The sequence below is a fragment of the Notamacropus eugenii genome, chromosome 3 (genome assembly GCF_028372415.1).
Source record: "Notamacropus eugenii isolate mMacEug1 chromosome 3, mMacEug1.pri_v2, whole genome shotgun sequence".
In the NCBI taxonomy this organism is placed as follows: Eukaryota; Metazoa; Chordata; class Mammalia; order Diprotodontia; family Macropodidae; genus Notamacropus; species Notamacropus eugenii.
Window position 1 is genome coordinate 393997457 of NC_092874.1, and position 24327 is coordinate 394021783.

The 24327-nt window shown below is 36.7% G+C and overlaps 1 protein-coding gene across 1 annotated transcript in view; it reads left to right on the plus strand.

Annotated features, from left to right (window-relative positions):
- TMEM130 (transmembrane protein 130) overlaps positions 1–24327 on the plus strand; it is a 56443-nt gene that overhangs the window by 1140 nt on the left and 30976 nt on the right. The window lies entirely within an intron of this gene.

Genomic DNA, 24327 nt, shown 5'->3' on the forward strand with positions numbered 1-24327 from the left:
TGTGTCCCCCATTGTAATGAAAGTTTCTGGAGGGCAGTAACTACCTTGTTTTGTGTTTGCATTCCTAATGCTTACCTAACATAAAGCCTGTCACATAGTAGGTGCTTAATAAATGTTTGTTGACTGATTAGTTTGTCCAGTCTCAATTACTACTACTTGGTATGGAGCTACTTCTCTCTCCTTGGAACTAGCCTTCGTGAACTAGACGTCCAAGATCAACACTCTGAATTGGGTCTCTAATAGCTAAGTGTCTGTTATTACAGACAGCCCAAATTGAAGGAAAAATGGCATGAGGCCCATTTTGCTGCAGGTTCATTATGGTCAGGCCAGCCCCAGGATTGCCCTAGGGTCACTGGCAGCATGGGAAAAGTATGCCTTCCCCCTTTTATGTTCCATGTTTGGCATCTTCTAATACATGGCTCCCTAGATTATTACTTGGTTTGCCAGGATCTTAGGTCAGCATTAGATGATACCTGTCTGCCTGTCTCCATAGGTCATGAAATTTTTAAGCAAAATTTATCAGTGCCATAATTTTTTTTCTTTCTCCCCATAACGAGAAGACTTTTTCCTAAACCACATTTTGCACTATAAGCAAAAGATAAAGGGAAGGAAGACCTAGGATGAGGGGAAAATCTACCGCCTCTTGAGGCAGCTCATTCTATGTTCCCAAAGTCACAGGACCAGATTCACAGTCAAAACTCAAACTTGGGCCTCTCGACCCCAAATCCAGGGCTAAGAGCTCACGTTTATATGATGCTTTGTTTATTTGTTTTGGTGGTGATTTCATTGGTGTAGAAAATTCCTAGTGAGAAATTCCTTCTACCAGTGCTATTCAGCTATTTATGGCTGGCTATTTATAGTCTTTCAGGGTTATATTTACTGCTGAAATTGACAATAACCCTGCCCACTGCCCATGGCCGAACAGCCACTATGTTTCAGAGACTGAATTCGAACCAATCTCTATATAACTGGAGTTCTCTATCCACTGTTATATAGCCTGTCTTCATATAACGTGTATAATTCTTTATAGTTTACAAAGTAGTTTCCAAGCATGAACCCAAGAAAGCACATAATGGAAGTAGTATCTCAATTTCAGATGGGGAAACTGAGGCTCAAAAAGCAAATTAAAAAAGGAGGCATTAGGAAGCCAATTCAGAGTGCTTGGCAAGCTAGAGCTAAATAATACATAGGTGGTGCAGAAGATAGAGTGCCAGGCCTGGAGTCATGAAGTCTCCTCTTCCTGGGTTCAAATCCAACCTCAGACGTTTACTAGCTGTGTGACCCTGGGCGTCACTTAATCCTGCTTGTCTCAGTTTCCTCATCTGTAAAATGAGCTGGAGAAGGAAATGGCAAACCATTCTAGTATCTTTGCCAAAAAAACCCCAAATGAGGTCATAGAGAGTCAGACAGAACTTAACAGCAACAACAAAACATAATTGTCATTTACATCAGTGTATACCTATATGTAGCTACATGCATACACACATGGATATATATATATGTATATATATATACATAATTTTAAATGAAGTAATAAAGTCCTCAGATTTTTAGTCTTTTTTTCTCCTTAAAGGAAACTCTCAAGTCTTGATCTGAATTTTTGAAAAACTGTAAAATAAGTCACATATCCCTAAAAGAAAACTGCTTTTGAGGACCCAAATCCTAGACCTTCATCTCCTTGAGAAGTCTGAGCTCATTTCATTTGGTAATTCACACAGAAATGGAATTTCTTTGTCATCAGATGTTCCTCAAAAACTATAAATAACTTTCAACTTAGAAAGTTATATTCTTAAAGTTTGTAAATGGAGTGTTTTCAACTTGGAATGCCTATTTTCCCTTAGAGATAAAGTTATTAATAGTGGTTAGATTTGGAGTCCACCAAAAAATCCCAACTATTTCACTCATAATGTAGCCGAATGTAGGAGTGTAATGGGAAGGAAAGTAAATAGTTAGTGAGAAGATAAAGCCCTGCCTTTTGTATGAAGCATTTTCCTGATTGCCCGCAGCTACTAGTATATCCTAAAATCACCTTATATCAATTTTTTACATATTTGTGGGGGAGTTGGTCCCTTTTGCCCTCAAGGAGCTTGTTGGAATTTCATAAAGGAATTGCTTTGCCAAATTTTTACAATTAACACCTCTTTATTTAGATTGTAAGCACTTTAAGGGCAGGGATTGTCTTTTGCTTCTTTTTGGATTTCGGGTGCTTAGCATGGTGCCTGGCACATAGCAGGGACTTCATAAACGTTTAAGGATTGATTGATTGATTTTAGGGTTAGTTCAAACCTTTACTTTCTGTGATTAGATTCCTTTACTTTCTGGACTTGGAGGGGGTGGGAATTCAGGGGGTAAGAAGAGGGGAGGTGGTGGGGTGGAAGTTGATAGGAGATCTATTCCCTACAGATATCTGTATGTATACATGTGCTCTCTCGCTGAGCTGGAATCCTTCCCAAAAGTGATTGTATCCCTTTTGTCTTTGTATCTCCAGAGCTAAGCATAGGGCCTAACTGGCAGGCCTGGCACATGGTGGATGATTAATAAATGCTTGTTGATTGATGCTAGCTTTGGCACTTCAATGGTTGTATGATGCTAGACAGGTCCCTTTGTCCTGGGAACCTCTTTTTCCACATCTGTAAAATGGGGATATGTATACCTACATTACCTACCACACTGGCTTGGGTTGTTTTTTTGTTTTTTTTTTAAATAAGATTAGATTATTTTTTTCTTTCCTAGATCTCTGATGTCATTGCTATAGTAAAATTCTTCCAAAGCAAGTCTGCAGTTGTTCGAGAGAATTTCCCAAAACAATAAGAAGTTAAGGGACTTTTCCCACCATACACAGCTACTATGTGTCAGAAGTTGAGACTTGAATTCAGGATTTTGTGACTAAGTCTGGTTTTGGGAAGTTATGACTTATTCAGCCAAGTTTTCCTGATCCTAAGGCTAGCTCTCTACACACTAAGCTATGCTTCCTCATTATCAAATAAAATACTGCATGGAAAATGCTCCATAAAATGTAAAGTGGCATGTAACTGGTAGCTATTAGTACTATTACTATCAGATAGTAGTATTCGGGCATTATTTCTTGTGAGAGTACATAGTGGAAAAAGAACACTACCGTCCTGCTGCAGCTTTGGGAGTTTACCGTAATCTGGTGTACAGAAACAAAGGAATATGGTATAATTCTAATTCGACATTCTATCATAAATTGCTCTAGGTCTATTATTCTATGATAGTCAATAACAACAATAGCTAGTATTTATGTAATTAATGCTTTAGGTTTGCAAAGAATTTTATGCTTGTTCTCTTATTTGATCCTAACAGTAGTCCTGGGCTATTATCATCCTACACATGAGGAGATACGTTGGGAGCTAATGAGTTGCCTAGCTAGAAAGTGTCCGAAGGAAGATTTGAACCTATGTCTTGATCCAACTGCAGCATTCTATCCACTGTGTTATCACTATATCTCTGGAGTTCTGGGTGGACATGTTTCCTGTACATTCTAGATCGTAGGCACAGGATATTTGTACATCAGATATTTGTAATATACCGTATTGTGTGATATTATTAATAAACATTCCAGACAGCATGCTCATGATATCAGACGTTATTGCCTCTGATAACATGTGGAAATTTAAATAGGAAGGCTAGAGTCAGGAGCCAGTATGTGTCTATATTTGTGAAATATTGGGGCAATTTTTCAGATTATCAATGCTTCCCTCCAAAATTGCTGTTATCTGAAATATGCTGATAGTAGGAGAAAGTGCTGGATTAAGAAATCAGATAACTGAGGTTATAATGTTTCTTCTACTACTTGCTACCTTTGTGACCTTGGGTAAGTCCCTCAACCCCATCGTAATTCGGACTTTGGCTGAAGGCAACTTCATGTTGTTTAGTATCTGAGACTGTTTTCCCCAAAATGGAACCTTCTCTTTCTGTCTTTCAATCACACGCTGCTTTCCCCACAGGATTCTCATAGCTTATTTTGCTTTCTTTCATTCTCATACTCAAGTTCTAATTATAAAGCAATTTTCAGCAAGCAAGTAGCTGGCTTAACCTACCTATACTCATGGGAAAGCATCCTTTTTTTTGACTGTGGTCCTTGCCTCAGTCTTTTTAAAAGCTATAGAGCAGAGATGGAGGAGAAGGGGAGGAATGGATTTAGCAACTCCTTTCTTGAATGGGCTTCAAAACAGAGAAGAAAAAAAGTCCAAAGTCACCTTTGTATTTCCTTGTGATCACTGTGATCACAGCATATTTATGACCTGAAGTATTTGTATAGTTGCAGAAAGACCACGTAAGAGGCTGTTGAAGTCATCTGGGGCAAATCCTTTGCCCCTAGTCCAGGGCCAGTAATAAATGGTCTAATTTTGGCCAGTTGAAGCAAGCGACTTGCCGTAATGGAACTTTTCCTAGAGGATAAGGAGGAGTTCTCAGCATTGCATTCATACTTGAGAGGCCCACAGCAAGTTCTGTTGTCCTCAGGGTTTCTTTTGGTGGTTGATTGTGGTGCTGATGTACTATGTCATTGTGTGGGTCATCAGGATATCTCTTGGCATTCTGATGAATATCTTCCAAGATGTCAGTCTCTCTGTTTTCCTTCTTTTTTTTTACCTTGTGCTATTCATTCTCTGGGAGAAAAGAACGAGGTGGCAAATTGGAAATAGCTTTGGAAAGACACATCTTAGCAAAAATGTACTTCTGTCACTGTTTATCTAATTTTGTTCCCAGCATCATGGGAAAATTGTTGATTTTGAGTAACATTGTACAAAGGAATACTGACCTTTGGGGTCAAGAATCTTGGTCTCAGCTTTGTGTCTAATTAGCCTTATAACCTTAAGAAAGTCACTCTCTATTGGTCTCTTTTTTTTTTAACCTGAAAAATTAAAAGTTAATTAGGTCATTATGACTTGTAATTTACTAATTTACTGATTTTTTTCATTTCCATAAAAACTTATCTGTTCTGGTTCCCACTTATTAAGAATACAGTTTTCTGGGGCCACTAGGTGACCTAGTGGATAAGAACCTGGCCCTGGATTCAGGAAGACCTGAGTTCAAATGTGACCTCAGACACTTGACATTTACTACCTGTGTGACCTTGGGCAAGTCACTTTGCTCTGATTACCTCATTAAAAAAAATGCTGCTTTCTTCTCTGAGTTATCTAACCAAATAATCTGATATCACAGGTGTTGCCTACTCTGGTGTGGATGGTCCCTCATACCTTAACACATGACTGCTCCCAGATAACAATTGTGTATTTTGACAAAGGTTTTCAAGTTTAATTCGATTCAATAAATATTTGCTGAGCATCTACTCTCTTATTAGGCACTATACTAGGTAATGGGGATACCAAGTCAAAACTCCATTTGGATGCATGACATTTGCACAGATAAATAAACACAAGATAATTTCAGAAGGAAAAGTACATTAGCAACTGTCTGGATGAGAAAAGGTTTCTGACAGAAGGTCACACTGGAACTTATCTTTAAAAGAACTGTGGAAAGGAACAAGTATATTCTAGGCATGAGGCACAGTCTATGAAGAGGCAATGAGAGAGGAGAAAGACTCTCAAGGTCAGACAGTAGCTAGGCAAGTAGGATGGTGTGAATGTGAAATTCACCAAGGGGATGACACAAATGACACAAATCTGAAAGGGTAGATGGGGGCCACATCTGTGGGGGCCTTTCATTGCCAAGCTAAGGAGTTTGTATTTCTAACTGGACAACACAATGAAACAAAGGAACCAGAGTTAAGAAGACGTGATTTCAAATCATGACTCAGTCACTTAACCTCTGTCTGCCTCAATTTCCTAATCTGTAAAAGGGGGATCATAATAGCACCCACCTCCCAGTGCCACTGTGAGGATGAATTGAGATGATATTTGTAAAGCACTTTTCAAACCTTAGAGTGTTATGTTGATTCTAGCTATTATTTATTTAGTCTAAAGGAAACTAGAAGACCTTGATGATTTTTGAACAGAGGAGTGACAAAGATCTATGTCTGAGCAATATTAGTTAAACAGCAGAGTGGAGAATGGATTGGAGAAGGGAAAGACAGATATAGAAAGGAGGATGTTGAAAATGGTCCAGAGGAGAGATAATGTCACCACCCTGAGGAAGGATGGTGACAAAGTGAGTGAAGAGAATGAGACGTACATATAGGAGATAGAGTTGACTAGACTTGGCAAATATTTGGATATGGAGGATGAAAGAGAGAAGAATTAAAGATGATTCCCAGGGAACAAAACTGGCTGAAGAAAAGGATGGAAGTGCCCTTTATAGCAAAAAGGAAGTTTGGAGAAGGGATAATAAGGAATTTTATTTTGAACATGTTGATTTTGAGATGTCAGTGGAGTATCCAGATTCAAAATGGTTTATAGGCTGTTGGCAAGAAACCAGATTCTAAGAGGGTGCCTTAAATTGCTTTTTAGATTTCTGGAGACCACAATAATATATTAGCAAGATTATACATTGTGGTTGTTTAACGTAAGGAAAACTATTAACATAATTGATCAATAATAAAAATAACAGAATCATATGATTATATCAATAGATATGGAAAAAGCTTTTGATAAAATGCAATACTCATTCCTATTAAAAATACTCAAAAGCATAGGTAGAAAAATGGATTTTCCCTTTACATGGTAAGAAGTATCTACCTAAAACCATCAGCAAGCATTATTTGTAGTGGGGATAAGCCTTCCCAACTAGATCAAGAATGAAACAAAGATGACCTTTGTCATCAATATTATTCAATATTGTATTAGAAATGCTAGCAATAGTTATGAGAGAAGAAAAAGTAATAGAAGGAATCATAATATGAATCATAAATAATAAAAATGATGTCTTTTTGCAGATGATATACTTGGAAAATCCTAATGATTCAACTAAAAAGTTTGTGGAAATAATTAACAATCTTAGCAAAGTAGCATGATTTAAAATAAATCCACATAAATCACTAGCATTTCTCTACATGTCACCAATGAAACCCTGCAAGAAGAGAAAGTAAGATATATACCATTTAAAATAACTGTAGACAGCATAAAATATGTGGGAGTATACCTACCAAAACAAACCCAGGAACTACATTAACATAATTATAAAACACTTTTTATACTAATAAAGTCAGATTTAAATAATTGGAGAAATATTAATTGTTCATGGATAGGCAGAGACAATAGAATAAAAATGACAATTTTACCTAAACTAATCCATTTATTCAATGTGCTCTATTAAATTACCAAAAAAATTACTTTACTAAGCTAGAAAAAATTACTTTACCAAGCCAGCAATATTATTTAAGAACAACTTTGAATTACTATTATTTTTTTCTTTTCAAAAATTTTTTAAATTTTGACTATTATAAATACTCAAATCCTCTATAAAGGACATAGGAAACTCCAGAGAAAGAGCTAATAAATAGAAGTATGTATAGGATGGTTTTACATATAAATGTGTGTGTGTGTGTGTGTGTGTGTGTGTGTGTGTGTGGGTGTGTCTAATGATAGCCTTCTCTATGGTAGGGTGGGGAGAGAGGGAGGAAAAAAATACACAACACAGAACAAAAGAAAACATGGAAACCCAGGAAAGCAGGGTTGCTTTGAAATTTGTAGTATTTGCTACATAGTTTTAAAAAAAAGTAAACAATGTAAAATGGAAATTCACAATTTTATAATGAATCCTCTTACATGGAAATGTTCTCTTTTTTTGGTCTTTATATATTTAAGTTCAAAATGAATAAAAATTTAAAAAAAAATTAGGGGATAATCCAACAAATTGTGTGTAAAAATGAGTAGAGGAGGACTTTTTTAAAAAGCCTCTCTGGGAAATGTGACAGAGAGTCAACCAGGGAAAACTTTTTTAAAGGAAATTGTCATGAAGCAGTGAAAATCAAATTGACATTAGTTAATATAAAATTTTAGTAGACCTACTCAGAAAAACAGAATTCCAAAGCCCTTGAGGAGTAAAAACGATAGTTGATAGAGATAATGCAGATTTGGGTGTGGGCACAGTTATAAGTTTTGATAAGATCTGTGATGTAACTATTTGTATAGGTGCCAGGGATAGAAAGATTATATAGACCATGAAGCTAAGGAAGCTAATGAACTGAGAGATTAGGGTCTATGGCATAAGTATTGATGTCACAAAGTATGAGGGTAGAGGAAGACAATCAGTTAATTAACAAGCATTTGTGATGTGCCTACTGTATGCCAGGCATTGTGCTAGACGTATAGATACAAATACAATGGATGCAACATTCCCTACTTGCAAGAAGCTCACACAGTAATGGGGAAGACAACAATACATAAGTGGAAAGAGCCAAGATGGTGGAGGACAGTCCAGGACCCAGTTGAACTCTCCCAACTTTCTCCTCCAAACAACTTTTAAATAACTCCTCAAATTGAATTTTAAAGCAGCAGAGCCAAGAGAAGGTCAGCGGGAGACATTTTTCTAGCCTAAGACAACACTGGAGGTTCAAAGGAGAGATCTGTAACACTGGGGTGGGCACAGGCCCAGAGCATGGTAGAAGCAACTTTAGAGGTGGACATGACAACAGTAGCAGCTTCCAGAGCTCTTAATCAAGAGATGATAAGGAGCTTGGATAGCTGGTCAGAGATTGCAAGGGACCCTTTGCAGGCAATGGGTGCAGCTAGCAATGATTGACAACTCTATTGACCATAAGTAGTTCTGGATCACAGTTCCAGGGTGGAGAGGAGGTCAGAAGGAAAAAGGGCCCTGATCATAGTTCCAGGGTTAAAAGGGGTGCTGGTGTTTATGACTTTGTGAGGAGCAGGGGCCCTTCCTGGTTAAAGAGCAGAGCACAGAGCAGAATAGTGACCACAGCTCTCCCCAGATCATACAGCCCTGTGAGCACCAAAAACTTGCAGACCCCCAGAACTAGCTCTGCAAACTGCAGCATAAAAAAACCTGAAACTTGAGACAGTGCTTCTCCAACCCCAGGTGAGCACAGCCCAATTTTAACATAAAGTTCAAAATGAAGAAATAGGCTGGGAAAATGAGCAAACAGTGAAAAAGAAGTGACCATAAAAAGCTACTCAGGTAACAGGGAAGACCAATATATAAACTTAGAAGAAAACACCTATGTGAAAACAACTACAAGCAAATTCTCAAAGAAAAATGCTAATTGGACTAAAAGCCAGCAAGAATTCTTGGAAGAATTAAAGACAAAAAAGTGACAGAGGAAACATTGGGAAAAGAAATGAGAGTGATGCAAGAAAATTGATTAAATTTTATTTTTATATGTTTTTATATATATCATATTTTATATGTTAATATATTTTATTTTTATATCTTTTATATATATCATATATTTTATATATGTCTTATATAAAATATATATTTTTTGAATACCCAAGAAAACATCTTATACACACAGTTAGCCTAAGGGCACAAAAGTTCACTTAAGAGAACTCCTTTAAAAGTAGAATAGGTCAAAAGGAAAAGGGGGTACAAAAGTTCACTGAAGAAAATAATTCCTTAAAAGTTAGGATTGGGAAAGTGGAAGATAATGAGCCTATGAGATTTCAAGAAACAATAAAGTTTTTAAAAAAGAAAAATAGAAGAAAATGTGAAATATCTCATTGGAAAACCACCGACCTGGGAAACAGATTCAGGAGAGATATTTTAAGAATTATTGGACTGCCTGAAAGCCATGATTTAAAAAAAAAAAAGAGCTGAGACAGCATATTTCAAGAAATTATCAAGGAAAACTGCCCTGATATTCTAGAACTAGACAGTAAAATAGAAATCAAAAGAATCCACCTGTCACCTCCTGAAAGAGATCCAAAAATGAAAACTCCTAGGAATATCATAGCCAAATTCCAGAATTATCAGATCAAGGAAAAAATATTATAAGTAGTCAGAAAGAAAAAATTTTAATATTGTTGAACCACAGTCAAGATCATGTAAGACTTAGCAGCCGTCACATTAAAGAAGAGGAGGGCTTGGAATATGATCTTCCAGAAGGCAAAGAAAGTAGGATTATAGGCAAAAATAACTTACCCAGCAACAATGAGTGTAATACTTTAGGGGAAAAAATAATAATATTCAATAAAGTAGAGGACTTCCAAACATTCTCTGTGTAAAGACCAGAGCTGAATAAAAAAATCTGATGTTCAAACAGAAGACTCTAAGAAAGCATTAAAAGGTAAAGAAAAATCATAAGAGACTCGATAAAGTCAAACTGTTTACATTCCTATATTGGAAGAGGATACATGTAACTCCTAAGAACTTTATCATCATTAAGGCAGTTAGAAGTCTGCATAGACAAAAGACATGAGTGTGAGTTGATTATGTTGGGATGATCTCAAAAAAAATGTAAGCCTGAGGATAAAGGGATGCACTGGGAGAAGGGCAAAGGGAAAGGTAGAATGAGACAAATTTTCTCATATAAAGTAGAAACACGAAGAGCTTTTATAGTGGAGAGGGAAATGGGGGCAGCACGAGGTGATGAGCAATATTTGAACCTCACTTTTATCAGAATTGATTCAAAGAGGGAAAAATAAATACACATATTCAGTGGGATATAGAAATCTATCTTATCCAATAGGGAGACAGAAGAAGAAGGAGATAAGAAATACGGGAGAGAGATGAGAAGAGGAAGGGCAGATTTGGAGAGGCACTGGTCAGAAGCAAGACAGACTTTTGAGAAGGGACAGGATAAAAAGAAAGAGAGGACAAACAAAGGAAAATGGGTTGGAGAGAATTGCACAGTTGGTGATCATAACCATGAATGTGAATGGAATGAGCTAACCCATACAACAGAAGCCGATAGCAGAATATATTGGAAACCAGAATTCGACAATATGTTGTATATAAGAAATACACTTGGGACAGAAAGACACACTGACAGTTCAGATGAAGGGCTGGAGCAGAGTCTATTATGCTTCAGTTAAAGTGAAGAGGGCAGGAATAACAATCATGATCTCAGGAAAAAGTCAAAGTAAAATTAGGCCTAATTGAAAGAGATAATTAGAGAAAATATATTTTGCTAAAATATACATAGAAAATGAAGTAATATTAAAAAATTTTATACCAAGTTTCTCTGATAGAGACCTCTTTTCTCAAATATATAGAGAACTGGGTCAAATTTACAAAAATAAGAGCCATTCCCCAAATGATAAATGTTAAAAAGATAGAAGCTGGCAGTTTTCAAAAGATGTCAAAATGATCTATAGTCATATGAAAAAGATGCTTTTTGATCTCAGACAAAGTTGTGGCTAAAGTAGACATAAATAAGAGATAAATAGAGTAAAGACATTTTGATAAAATGTACCATAGACAATAAAGCAATATCCATACTGAACCTATATGCATCAAATACTATAGCATCTAAATTTTCTAAAAGAAACGTTAAATGAATTACAGGTAGAGACAGATAATAGTACTAAAATAGTACTCAAATAGTAGAGAACTTTAATCTTCCTCTCTCAGAATTAGATAAATCTAACCAAAAAATAAATAAGAAAGCAGTTAAGGAAATGAATAGAATTTTAGATAAGCTAGATATGATAGATATCTGGAAATAACTGAATAAAAATAGAAGGGAATAGTCCTTTTTCTCAACACTTCATGGTACCTTTACAAAGATTGACTATATATATTAGTATATAAAAATTTTATAGTTAAAAGCAGACAAGCAGAAATATTGAAAGGATCCTTTTCAAGATAAACAGGAAAGAGAAATCAGAAGGGACTTATTAAAGTTGAACTGTTTATATTCCTACATGGCAACATAATATCTGTAATTCATAAGACCTTTCTCAGTATTAGGGTAATTGAAGTGAATATGTATATATGTGTGTGTGTGTGTGTGTGTGTGTGTGTGTGTGTGTGTGTGTGTGTGTAGAGAGAGAGGAACAAAGAGATAGAGAGAGACAGAGGGTGCAGAGTGAGTTGAATATGAAGGGATGATATCTGAAAAATAAAATGAAAGGGTGAGATAGAGGAGTGTACTGGGAGAAGGAGAAAGGGAGAGATAGAATGGAGCAAATTATCTCACATAAAAGAAGCAAGGAAAAGTTTTTACATTGAAAGGAAAGAGAGGGGAGAGGGAATGAGTGAACCTTGCTTTGGTTTAAAGAGGGAATAACATACACCCCCAACTGGGTATGGAAATTTATCTTAACCTACAGGAAAATAGGGAGCAAGGGGATAAGAGAGGAGGGTATCAGAGAAGGGAGGGCAGATTGGAGGAGGAGTTAGTCAGAAGCAAACACTTCTGAAAAGGGCAGAGTCAAAGGAGAGGATAGAATAAGTGGAGGGTGGGATAGGATGGAGGGAAATATAATTAATCGTTTACAACATGATTATTATGGAATAGCTACACACCTATAACCCATATTAAAATGCTTGCCTTCTCAATGAGGGTGGATGGGGAGGGAAGAAGGGAGAGAATTTGGAATTCAAAGTTTTAAAAACAAATGTTAAAAATTGTTTTTACTTGCAACTGGGAAATAAGATATGTAGGCAATGGGGTATAGAAATCTCTTACCCTACAAGAAAGTAGGGGAAAGGGGGATAAGAGGGGGAGGTGATAGAAGGGAGGGCAGACTGGGGAAAGGGGTAATAAGAAGTGGGAGGAGGGGAGAGATGGGGTGAAAATTTGGAACTCAAAATCTTGTGAAACTAAAAATAAATTAATTTAAAAAGAAACTTTAAAAGTACATTTTTCAGATCATAATGCAATAAAAATTACATTTAATAAGGTACCACAGAAACACAGATGAAATACTAATTGGAGATTAAACAACCTAATTTTAAAGAATGAGTGGGTTAAAGAACAAATCATAGAAAAATAATTTCATTAAAGAGAATGACAATAATGAGACAACATATGAAACCTATGGGTTACAGCAAAAGCAATGATTAGGGAAAAATTTCTATCTAAATGTTTATAACAATAAAATAGAGAAAGAACAGACTAATGAACTGGGTATGCAATTAAAAAACTAGAAAAAGAAAAAATTAAAAATTCCCAATTAAACACTAAATTGGAAATTCTGAAAATGAAAGGTGAGATTAATAAAATTGAGAGTAAAAAACCCCATTAAATTAGTAAATATATTGGAGTTGGTTTTATGAAAAAAGCAAATGCAATAGATAAACAATTGGTTAATTTGATTAAAAAATAGAGAAGAAAACAAAATTGCTAGTATCAAAAATGAAAAAGGTGAATATGCCACTAATAGAGATAAATTAAAGCCATTATATGGAGTTATTTTGCCCAATTTTATGGAAATAAATTTAAGAATTTTAGTGAAATGGAAGAATATTTACAAAAATATACATTACTTAGATTGGCAGAAGAGTAAATAGAATATCTAAATAGACCTATTTTAGAAAGAGAAGTTGAACAGGCCATAAATGAGCTTCCTGAGAGAAAAGCACAAGGACCAGATGGATTTACAAGTGAATTCTATCAAACATTCAAAGATCAATTAATTCCAATATTAAATAAATTATTCAGAATAATTGATAAAGAAGAAATCCTATCAAATTCCTTTTATGAAACAAATATGATACTGATGCCCAAACTAGGTAAACAGAGAAAATTATAGACCAATTTAATTAATGAATATGGATGCAAAAATCCTAAATAAAATAATAGCTAAAAGAATACAAGAGTATATTACAAAGATTATACAATACGATCAAGGGGAATTTATACCAGGAATGCAAGGATGATTTAGCATAAGGAAAACTTAACATAATTGAGTACATCAATAATAAAAAAATTTTAAAAAATCACAATTATATCAACAGATGCAGAAAAATCTATTAAAAACATTTGAAAGTATTGGCATAGATGCATTTTTGCTTAAATTGATAAACAAGCATTCATCTAATGCATTATTTGTAATGGGGATGAACTAGAAGCCTTCCTAGTAAGATCAGATGTGAAACAAGGATGCCCACTGTCACCAATGTTATTCAATTATGTATTGGAAATCCTAGCAATAGCAATAAAAAAGAAAAAGAAATAGAAAGAATCAGAATAGGGAATGAGGTAATAAAACTATCTCTTTTTGCAGATGATATGATGATATATCTAGAAAATTCCAAAGACTCAACTAAAAAGTTAGTTGAAACAATAATTTTAGCAAAGTAGCAGGATATAAAGTAAATTCATATAAATCATCAGTGTTCCTATACATGATAAGCAAAACTCTTCAAGAAGAAAAAAAAAGAAATTTACATGATAATTTTGTTGTATATTTAAAGGGAATGGCAAGTTGTATATAGTAGATTTGCAGTTTCATGTGCAATTTTCTTTTTTTACTCTATTGTGCTATGGAAGTGCTTGTCTTATTTCATAAAAATTAAAAACAAAATACATTTTAAAAAACAATAATAACAACCAAATAAAACACTTTAAGAGGACAAAAAAGAAAAAAATGTTCTTTCGCTACTGATTAGAGAAAGACAAATTAAGACAACTGAGGCATCCCCTCATATTTATCAGAAAAGACAAATGCTGGAGGAAAATATATATGTTAATAGATATTAAAATATTAAAAATAAATATATTAATGAACTACTGGTAGAGTAGTGAACTGATCCAATTATTTTGCAGAACAATCTAGACCTATGCTTAAAGGGCTATAAAACTGTGCTTACCCTTTGATCCAGCAATACCACTACTAAATTTGAACCCCAAAGAGATCAAAGAAAAAAGAAAAGGATCTATACGTACAAAAATATTTATAGTAGCTTTTTGTGGTGTCAAAGAATTGGAAATTGAGGGGATACTCCTTAGTTGGGGAATGACTGAACAAGTTGTGGCATATGATTGTGACGCAGTACTATTGTGCTATTAGAAATGATGAGGAAACAAGACCTATGTGATCTGATGCAAAGTGAAGTGGGAGATAACTGTTTACAGTAACAACAATGTTATAATGACAATTAACTGTGCATGACTTAATTATTCTGATCCATACAGTGATCCAATACAATTCCAAAGGACTCATGATGAAAAAATGCTATCCCCCTCCAGAGGGAACTGATGAACAAATTGAAGTATAATTTTCTTTCTTTATTTTGCAATATGGCTAATATGAAAATGTATTTTGTGTGATTTCACATGTATAATTCATATCATATTGTTTGACTTTTCAGTGGGTGAGGAAAGGGTGGGAAGGAAGGAGAGAATCTGGAAATAAAATTTTAAAAAGAAAAAATGCTAAAAATAAAATCGTAAATAGAAAAAGGAAGACAATAGAAACCAGGAAGACAAGTATATGAATGTGTGAGTGAGTGAATGAATGAATGAAAAAATTTATTAAAGACTATATGCAGAGCACTGTGTTAAATAATGGGATTAAAAATAGAAAAAATAAAAACTAATCTCTGCTTTCAAGTTCATATTCTAATGAGGTTCCAGCATTACATCATTTGAAAATGTCCCATGGTCCTTTATTTGTTTTCAGTTTTCTACAATCACTTCCATAAATCTTTGATTTTCTCCCCCTCGCTCCCTGAGACGGCATGTAGTCTTCTATGGGTTCTACACATACATTCTTACTAAATACATTTTCACCTTAGTCATGTTGCATAGAAGAATTAAAATGAATGGGAGAAACCATGAAAAAACAAAGCATAACACAAGAGAAAATAGTCTGCTTCATTCTGTGATCCAATTCCATAGTTCTTTCTCTGGATGTGGAAGGCATTTTGCTGTAAGAGTCCATTGGGAATTTTTTAGGTCCTTACATTGCTGTGAAGTCCTAAGTCTACCAGAAAAATTCCTCGCACACTGTGGTTGTTACCATGTACAAAGTTCTCCTAGCTCTGCTCCTTTCACTCAGTATCAGTGTCCTTCCAGGCCTCTCTGAAGTCTTCCTGCTCATCATTTCTTATAGCACGATAGTATTCCATTACATTCATATACCACAACTTGTTCTGCCATTCCCCAATTGATGGACTCGATTTCTTGGCCACCACAAAGAGAGCTGCTATAAATATTTGTGTACATGTGGGACCCTTTCCTGTTTTATGATCTCTTTGGGATACAGTCCTAGAAGTGAGATTGCTGGGCCAAAAGATATGCACATTTTTGCAACATTGTTAGTCTTCTCTCTTACCTCAAAGAAAAGAAATATAGAAAGTAATTTATTTTATTTTATCTAATTTATTTTATGTAATTTATTTTATTTTAGAAATTTATTTATATTATCTTATGAATTTTATTATATTATACCTAAATATATATATTTACATTACAACATACATATGTTGTTTTTCTTTTTATGTGTACATATTTTTCTTTTGCCCCATAGGATGTAAAGCCCTTAAAAACAAAAGCTATTTCATTTTTGTTTTTATATCTCCTAAGGGTCCAGCGCAGTACCTGGCACATAGACTGTGATTATGCTTGTTCAGTTGAATAGAGAATTCAACCTGGTTAGTATGCAAAACATGTTTGTAATCTGGTAGATTTCTGTAATATATCTTCAAGAACAGAGAAATTGTCTAGTCCCGGGGAATATAGTTAAGGAATGCTAAGGAAATAACTTTATAAGCATAATCTGGAGAGACTTGGGAGGTGTCATAATGTTAACTCCCCTCTTTGGCACTGAAAACCTTTTTAACTTGTCTCCAGCTTATCTGTATGTACCGATCATAGGCCAGGTGCCCCGCACTGTCCCAGGTTCCAGGCACTCTGAGGCCTCATCTGGCATCCAAAACCCTGACTCACCTTCTCCCTTTAATGTGTTTACTTTTAATGATCAGCCAGAGGAATAAATTAGCTCAAAGCAAAGACATTTAATGAAATGGCACAGTAAGAAAAGTAGCAGAACAATATTTCTTCTTTAAACCTAGAACATTATCTCCCATAAATACACCTAATCCATCCAAGGGGGAAGGAGAGGGAATACATGTAGCTAGATAGGATATATCCTTGGAGTCTCAACTTATACTTGCAGCTCTGCAGACCTGGAAATATCTTTTTGTCATATTGTCAAACTGCTTCTGCCCCCTACAAGTACCTCCCTTGACCACACTGACCTTCCTGAATTTGCTCTTCCTACTGGATAGTTGTCTACTAGAGGTGTTGCATCTTCCACCAGCTGTTCTCTAAGATCTGTTGTCTCTGCCATACACTGCTCTCTTATACGTGTAGTCTGTACCAGATGCTGCCAAGCATGGCCCTTGTGAACTGACAGCTATAGAGTTTTCCTTTGTTTCTAGTTTCTGCGGGACCCTGAACCCTAAAGCTCTGGCAGTTTGTTGAAAGGGTAGCCCTTAGATAGATGATTACCAGGTATCCAGAGGTAGGGAACCTGTGACCTTGAGGCCACATGTGACCTTCTAGGTCCTCAAATGAAGCCCTTTGACTGAATCCAGACTTCACAGTACAAATCCCCTTAATAAAAGGATTTGTTCTCTAAAACTTGGACTCAGTCAAAAGGCTGAACCCTAGGACCTAGATGGCCACATGGGGCCCCAAGACTCCAGCTTCCCCACCTCTGGTCTATAGCCTTTGGGGACTAACGCCAAGAAGTTATATAGAATGCCCATTATAAACTAGTAGAAGGTCTCCCACAGAGAGACCTAAGTCCGGCAACCAGGAAGTGGGGAACAAATATTTAAGTACCTACTATGTGCCAGGCACTGTGCTAAGTGCTTTTTAAATGTTATCTTATTTGATCCTCTAAACAACTCTGGGACATAGGTGCTGTTATTATCCCCATTTTACAATTGAGAAAACAAAGGCAAATAGAGGTTACATTCCTTGCCCAGTCACACAACCAGCAAGTGTCTCACTGTGCTACCTAATTGCCCCTGAAGCAGAGTTCTGAGAAAAGATTACGTGTGAGAACATCAGCTACCTGAAAGAATGTGGCCCAGAGTCCAGGAGTTCTTGATACCTGAGGCAAAAACCTGCTGGGGATGGAAGATCTAGTAGAGACTCTAAAAGGAGAAAGGCAGGTCACTTCTTAATAGGAAAAAACAAACCCAGAAGCCATACCCCAAGGCAACTTTGGAGGCATCTGCCTGAGGGTTAATGCTTTTCTAAAAGAGCTTTAAAAAGCCTAAGGACTTTAACCTGAAAGAATAATGTACAAGATGCACACAGATACCTATAATAAAGCAAATTGAGGGTGGTGAGGGGCTGAAGAGGGGAAGGGAAAGTAACCTAGGAAAACCAGCGTTAAGAAAATAACACTGATAACTAGAGGAATCCAGAAAAACTTGCTTCATTAAGAGGAACGTAAGGATTCTGAGAGGCAGAAATGAAGAGGGCATATTTTCCAGGAGTATAAAAAAAAACTTATGTCAGTGCACGTAGGTGAGTGATTGTGTATAGAGTTTGGGGAATAGGCAGTGGTCCATTTTGCCTGTGTAGCACATGTTCTGGAGTTACTTTCCCAAACTTTCATTCACAACTAGCACTTGGAGTCCCAAGGCTCAGGTATTGTTTCCTCAGGGCTCTAGCATTAACCCCAGGAGGATATGGGTGTCTTTTCTAACATTATTGTTCACAAGCCCCAGCTAGTGTAGTTTCTGTTGAGGTCTAGAGGTGCTGGGACTCTCCAAATGCAAGGGCAAACAAACCACATGGGTGCTGCCTCAAATGGATTTGATCCAAACCTTCTTTTAGCTACAGACAGAATTTAATAGAACACCCAACTGGGGTGGGTGAGATTTTAAGAATGCACTCTATTGGTCAGGCTCTTAAGGAATCTGATTGTTTTATTGGAGGCAAGATGGACCATTTATACAGAAGTCTGAACAGAGAAGGGGTCTAGATGGAATTAAGGAGTGTTGGTTTAGGGTTGGGGCCATATGCAGACAATAAGGGTTACAATGAAAGGATTAACTGGGAAGGGCTGGGTACCCCAGGTGAACAACAGGGTCCTGGGCCACATAGGAAAGTCCAGGAGCTTTTCCTTTTTGGGGTCTAGATCCCAAAGACATGGACTTTTTCTTTTAGGGGTTCACATCCCATCACCATCAGTTTCCACCATAATTATCATTTGATGCCAATTAGCCAGACTAATTTAGAAAAATTATAGAAAAGGGTATTTACTATGATGGCATAACTTCTGTAAAAGATTCCCCTCAAAGGTGCATCATAGATTCTTGCCAGTATGTAAAAAGTCCAGAGGAAATGAGCTAAAGCTTAGTGAGCACCTGTGACAAAAGGATGATTCACAGATGTTCCTGGGATGCTAATAAAAAGATGGGAAATCTAAAACTTTCTTAGCCTCCAAAAATCTTGAGGTCTTTCTCTGGTTAGGGGATGAGGGGGACGATGCTAAGGCAGAGATGCTTTCCTCTCCCCTAAAGTGATCCCTTCTTTGTGCTTGATCTGGAGAGCTCTTCTCTTCTGCCAGGTACTTAGATTTCTTGGGCCTGGACACATTTTCTGTACAACAGCACTACAGTTGATCAAGGACTTTTTTTTGCACTTAGTTTAAAGTCTATAATTAGTTGGTTCAACAGAGAAATATTTTCCCCTCGTTAAGGATTAGAACTTAACATCTTGACATCTACTTTAGATAGGGTGATGTGATTTCAAAAACTTATTTTCACCCTCAATTAACCTACCTCTTACATCTGGAATTTAGAAAGCATTTGAGGATAATAATAGGACTTATATCAAAGGGTTGTTGTAAGGATCAAATTAAATAATATTTGTAAAGTGCTTTGCAAAAGTCCTTAAAGCATATAAAGTGCTCATTATCATTATTAATCACTGCCCATAACTGCATTCCACTGAGAGGGGTCTCCTTGAGTGTGAGTGAGAGTAGGCATAGCAGTTAAGAGACTGTTACAATAGTTCAGGTAAGAAATAAAGATGTGAATGGCGGCAGAATGTAATGGTAATTTAAGATTAATAGTGGATGGGGGAAAGAATTAAAGATCTTCCCTGCCCATTAACAGGCCTCTATACCTTTTGTTAATTTCTATTGAGGTACTGGGTCAGAGGGCCTGCCCTGCAGCTCCGAAAAGTATATAAATACTCTGAGGTAAGGTTTTACTTTGGGGCTTAGTTTTTGGAAAAAGGTTTGTGTGCCAGATGAGACTCTGGTAAGCTGCTAAGGAGCCCCCTGGGCTTTGAAAACCCAGATGTTGGTGCGTCTCTCTCTGGTAATTATGTATGAACGTAATGGTCAGAGAGCTGGATCTGTCTATTGATTTGTGATGTATGTATTGCTTATGGTCAGACAGTTGGAAGCTCTGTTGGTTGGTCTTTATTTCTCTGAAGTTCAGGGTGCTGACATTTTCCCCTGAATTAAGTGAATGATATATGTGCTTGATTAAAGTAGATTGTTGACCCCTCAAAAGTTACTTTCCTTCTAGAAAAGCACAGATCTAATAACCTGTGCAGCAGGCCCTCCTGTGTATGCCAGGGTCCTTGCTGTTACACAGAGAAATGAAAAGAAGAGGAAATATGGCAAAGATACTGAAGAATTTGCAAAGAACCTGGTGGCTGATTAGATGTGGGTGGTAGAGGAGGAAGGAAGAAACACAAATGGCTTTAAGGTTTTGAGACTTGATGGAATGATGGCCCCATTGAGAGAAGGTAGGGGACAGCTAGGTTAAGGGGAAATATAGTGACTGAACTGACTGGATATTAAAGTGGCATGCAGATAGTCTTCTATTCCAGTCTACTTCCAATCACATGAAAGTCATATTGAATTTACATAGATGACAAATGAACATCAGACAAATCAGAAAATCAGTCCAGTTGCAAGTCTAAGATGAAGAGCTCACTTCTCATTGCCTCTGCATCCATCGTTGATCGTAATCACTCCTGTCTTCTCAGCAGATTATCTCCACTACCATTCTCTCTCTCCCTCTTCCTATGTCTCTTCCTCTCTCCCTCTTTCTCTCTCTCTTTCAAAATCTCTCTCCCTTACCCTCTCCCCCCTTGTCTTCACTTTCTTCCTATCTACTAGTTCTTTTCTTGCTGCATACAAATATACCCATAGCTTTCCCTTCCTTAAAAAAAACACAACTCATTTGATCCCACTATCCCCCTACTATTATACACTCATATATGCACACATATAGTGTGTATGTACATACACACACACATATATATGTATATATGTATGTATACATATATACATATACATATATACACACACATATATGTATATCTTCCTCTCCATTAGATTGTGAACCCCTTGAGGGCAGGGACTATCTTTTGACTTTCTTTGTATCCCTTACTGCTTTAGCATAGTGACTGGCACATAGTATGTACTTAAATGTATATTGACTGACTGACTGACTCTCCAAGGATTCATTCTTGAGAAAGCTGTCTACTCTTGGTATTTCTACTTTCCATTCAATAGACTCTCCTAAGTCCACTGCTAGCTGACTTCTAGCTTTATCATTTGATAGAAAACAGCTCTGCCTCCAAATGATAGTAGTTCTGTGATCAATATGAATATAAGATGACATAAGACCACAATAGATTCGATAGAGTTTTATAGTGAGTTTGTATTTTACTAACCACAATAACATTTGCATCCATTTGAAAAATAACCATACAAATATTGACAAAACTTATTTATTTACTCTGCACAAGGTCTGTACAATGCTGAGTAGTTGAATAAGAGAGCTGATGTGACTTCAGATTTCAGAAACTGAGATAATGGCTGAAGCATTAAAAGTTTCAACTTTATGGCAGGTTTAATCTGCCAGCTTGTCTCATTATTTAGATTTCAGTGCAGCAAGTACAGAAAACCCACTTTGACAAACACACATTGTAGAAAAAAGCATGGAGTATTTTACAGTTTTGTTGTACAGTTTTGGGTGCTCAGAATTAAAATGTAGTCAGAAGTCAGTCAGATGCTTTTGTGTAATGAAAAGTTTAAAGTAGGGGCAGCTAGGTGGTGCAGTGGATGGAAGGCTGAGCCCCTAATCAGGAAGACCTGAATTCAAATCCAGTCTCAGACACATACTAGCTTTGTGACCCTGGGCAAATCTCTTGATCCTGTTTGCCTTAGTTTCCTCATCCATAAAATGATGACTTTGCACCACTCTGCCTCAATTGTATCCAATTCATAAGCAAATCTGAAATGTTTCTATTTTTCCCCTTCTAATCTCCATTTTTCTTTGCCTTTTCTATAAGTGCTTTCCTAGGTGCTGTTAACATCTAGGAAGTAAGCAGAGTTGTATTTTTTTTTTTTTAATCAGGCTGTTTCACTATCCTAATAAGAAATGTTTGTGGTTCAGTTATTTCAGTCATGCTCAGCTCTTTCCTTGACAAAGATACTGGAGTGGTTTACTGTTCCCTTCTCCAGCTCAGTTTTATACATGAGGAAACGGAGGCAGACCAGGTTAAGTGACTTACCCAGAGTCACATAGCTAATAAGTGTCTGAGGCTGGACTTGAACTCAGGAAGATGAATCTTCTTGACTCCAGGCTTGGTACTCTGTGCAGTATGGTGCCACCTAGCTGCCCAATAAGAAATGTTACTATCAGTTAAATTACTGATACATCTACCTACTTTTAAACTTAAACAAAGCTTTGATTAACACTGAGTATCTTCTAACACACCTGGTTTTTGTTCAATTTGTACTACTGTGATCTCTAAATTTTATTCATGCCACCTGCCTTTGTTTATCTTGTTTTAATTTATTGTTCTTCCCTCTCTCTCCTTGCTCTCCTGCATATGTCCCTGAAGATCTCCATTCTGTTTTCCTAATGACTGCTAGATTGTCGTCTCCTCTGTGACTTTGCTTTCCCATATAGAGTTACCAACTCTCATGTTTTAGTTTTGTCTTTATTCCTTCCTTTTCTTTGCCTAATACTGAGACTTTTCCTTGTTTCTACAACTGTAGACAGTTTGGGCCTGCACTGTTCAGAGAGACATGGATAATAGTCTTGATGATAGAGTCTATCTCTGTTTTCTAAAAGCCTAGCACATAATAGGTCCTTAATAAATGTTTGCTAAGTACAGCTGTACAAGGCCTTATAAAATTTCAATTTTACACTTGTGAGGAATTTATTCCTAATTAGTCCACCAACAAGCATTTATTAATCATCTACTATGTGTCAGTAAGCCCTGGGGTGTTCAAGAAGGATGGTCACTTCTGGTATGAGGACCTTTTCAGGGCTGCTCATCCACCTTTGGTGTCACACCAAAGTGCCCCCCCCCCACACACACACAGAGTACTACTCAACTCTCACCTAAATCCCCAAGAAACTGTATCTAGGTAGATAAGCTAAATCAGGTTGAGGTTCAATGACGTGCCTCAACCCCATTGGTGAATTAAGGGGATAAGAAGCATAAGAAGACTTCCTTCTGGTTGAATGAACAAATTATTCTAAAAGCCATGAATGTGGCTGAAGGAGGTACCATAGAGAAAGCTTAGAGTTTGGTTGGACATTGAAGATGCCAAGGTCATCCCAGGTCATTGCCAATCATTTTTTACTTTTGTCTTGCCACTGGTCTTTGATGACTCTGGAAGAGAGAGTGAGGCTGACAACTTTGTTTAAAACTCTGTCTTGCTTAAATCCAATTCATGTGCAACTCTAGACATCACCCCATACTGTCATTGGTCCTCTTAGAAAACAAAGATGAACAACAATCCAGAATAAACCTTTATTAAGTGCCTACAATATGCTAGGAACTGTGTTACGCTCCCAGGATTCAACTAATAAGATGAAAGACAGTCCCTGCCCTCAAGGAACTTACAACCTAATGTGGAGAGACACTATGTAAAAAAGAGATGGGGATGGGACAGTACTGAATGGCATCCCCTTCAGAAATAGAAGATCTAGAGTGGAACAAGCTGAGTCCAGTTTCTGCCATCTGTAAAGGAAGAGATTGGGAGGGACTCCATCCTCCAGTTCTCCAATCTGAGGGGAGAGGAGACTGAGGGAGTTAGAAGCATGGTGATGAGATTACAAGTGATGAGCTTTCTTGGGAAGGGCATCTGGTTCCCCAGAGTTGAAATTAGGTAGAGCCACAGATGTAGAATGAAGAATATAAAGATGAAAAGTAAAACAATTCTTGGTCTCTAGGAGTTTGCATTCTAATGGAGGAGACAATGTTCCTGTATGAATAGAATATGTATGTACAGGAAGGGGTCTGGTCAGTGAGGACCTACTTTTCAGAGCATTAAGAGGAGGCTCTGTATTTTATAAAAGACCCACAGGGTCAACCATTTTCCTTGTTTCCTTTCAAAGAATGGTTAATGAATAGCTTATGCTCAGCCAGTTTAGTTCCATCTCATCAAGTGCACGTAACTATGTTACATAAAAGACAGTCTTGTGAGCAAACACATTTATCTAAGTAAACAGTAAATAGAAATTGGATATGATATATAGATTAGACTA